Source organism: Pteropus alecto, unplaced genomic scaffold, assembly GCF_000325575.1.
Source record: "Pteropus alecto unplaced genomic scaffold, ASM32557v1 scaffold269, whole genome shotgun sequence".
Lineage (NCBI taxonomy): Eukaryota > Metazoa > Chordata > Mammalia > Chiroptera > Pteropodidae > Pteropus > Pteropus alecto.
Genome location: NW_006443566.1, coordinates 2,749,381 through 2,751,517, shown reverse-complemented (window position 1 = coordinate 2,751,517; position 2,137 = coordinate 2,749,381).

The following is a 2,137-nucleotide window of genomic DNA, read 5'->3' as shown; positions in this document are numbered from 1 at the left end:
TTGCCAACTCTTCTGTCATGAGCATATATTACTTTATTAATTATGAAAAAATATACAAAAAGAAAAGAATGAAAGAGAGAGAAAGAAGAAAGAAAGAAGAAAAGAAAAAGAGGGTCTTTTGGTTAAGATGGCGGAGTAGGTAAATGCTGTGCTTGTCTCCTCTCAGGGCCACATAAAAATTTCAACTAAACTACAGAACAACCATCATTGAGAATTGCCTCAACTCTAGCTAAACAGAAATCCTACAACTGGGGACATAAGAAGAGGCCACCTTGAGACTGGTAGGAATGGCAGAGATGCAGAATGGGCTGGTCCCACATCCACGTGTGGAGTTTAAGAATTGGGAGGGATATCTCTGCTATAGAGATACCCCCTTGGAGGAGCGAGGAGTCCTGGCCCTATATCAGGCTCCCCAGGCCAGGGTTCCAGTGCCAGGAAGAGAAGTCCACACAACTTTTGGCTGTGAAAACCAGCAGAAATTGTGGCTGAGTAAGATGGAGGGTGGCTGGAGTCACAGGCACTCCTCTTAAAGGGCCCGTGCATGGACTTACTCACTGATGGACTCATTCTCTCTGAGCTCCAACGCTGGAGCAGCAACTTGAAAGGTGTCACGGACATATGGGAGGAACTGAGTTGTGTGGCTTTCAGGCTAGCTTTCTCCCAGACAGAAATGCTGACAGGGGCATTGTCCTGTTGAGCCCTCTCTCCTCCCATTGTACAGACACAAGCAGTTGCCATATCTGAGTCTCCATCAATGTAATTAACACAATTTGCCCCACTTTAGTGATTCCCTGAGACCCTGCCCCACCTAACTTGTGGGGACCACACAAGACACTTGCAGTGGAATTTCCGTATAAACTGTCTTGGCCCATGCTGTGGACTTTTTAACCCATTTCCTATTTGCCCCGAGAATAGTTACTGGCTGTACTTAGAGCTGCCACATTTGCCCTGAGATAACTCGCAAATTATAGTCCTTACCTTACTCCCAAAGTTTGCCATGAAATATCTCGCTTTTATTATTATTTTCGCATAGCTCCAGTATATCAATAGTCTTTGGAAACAACTGATGTTCTATTCACAACATTCTGTTTTTAGTAATTTGATCACTGAAAATGTCAAATCCTAGAAAATGTAGCATTCCTATGTGTGATGTTAAATGAATGCTGGCACCAAGCTGCATTTTTTTTTCCTAAGTGGGAAAAGAGTTAAAAAAAATCTCTCAAAGATTCGCAAAACCTAAAGAAGCAGCATCTGACCTCACTGTGCCCCGTAACTCTTGCTGAGCAGCCCTAAGTCTAGCACTAGTGGCAGCTGGCTTTGGTTTGTGGCTTGGCCTCTTGAGGTACATCCAAGCCCAGCATGGGTGGTCGCCATCTGCAGATTGATTGGTGGCTCATGTCAGGTGGCGTCAAGCAGGACACAGGCTGCAGCTGAACTTAGTCTGCGATGGGGCCCCTACCAGGAGGCCCTGTCCTGCACGCCTGGTGGCCAGCTTTCCTCTGAGCCACAGCACCACCAGGGCCACATCTGAGGACGACACACCCAAAAGCAGACTGGGAAGGTTCCAGAACCCTGCTAAAGTGAATCCTGCTCTGTAGGGTGAACCCCTACACAACAGCTCCTTTATTGATCATGGCCAGTCCTCACAACCAATCAGCCTGAGGGCCAATTCCTTCCCATTGCTGTGCAAACATCAATTAAGATTAAATTACAACAGGAGGGCACACACAAACCATACAAAGGACACACTTGGAGCACCCAACTCAGGTGACCAGGGAGATTGTGCTACTAGGCCCCACAGCACACCTACTACATAAAGCCATTCTACTAAGACTGGGAGACATAGGAGATCTACCTAACACATAGAAACAAACACAAGGACGCAGTCAAAATGGGGAGACAAAGAAACATCTCCCAAATGAAAGAACAGAACAAAGCTCTAGAAAAAGAACTAAACAAAATGGAGACAATCTACCAGATTGAGTTCAAAACTCTGGTTATAAGGATGTTCAGTGAACTTAGGGGAAGAGTAGATGAACTCAGTGAGAACTTTAACAAAGAGATAGAAAACATAAAAATGGAGATGAAAAACATAGAAAAGAATCATTCAGTAATAAAGAATACAATGACTGAAATA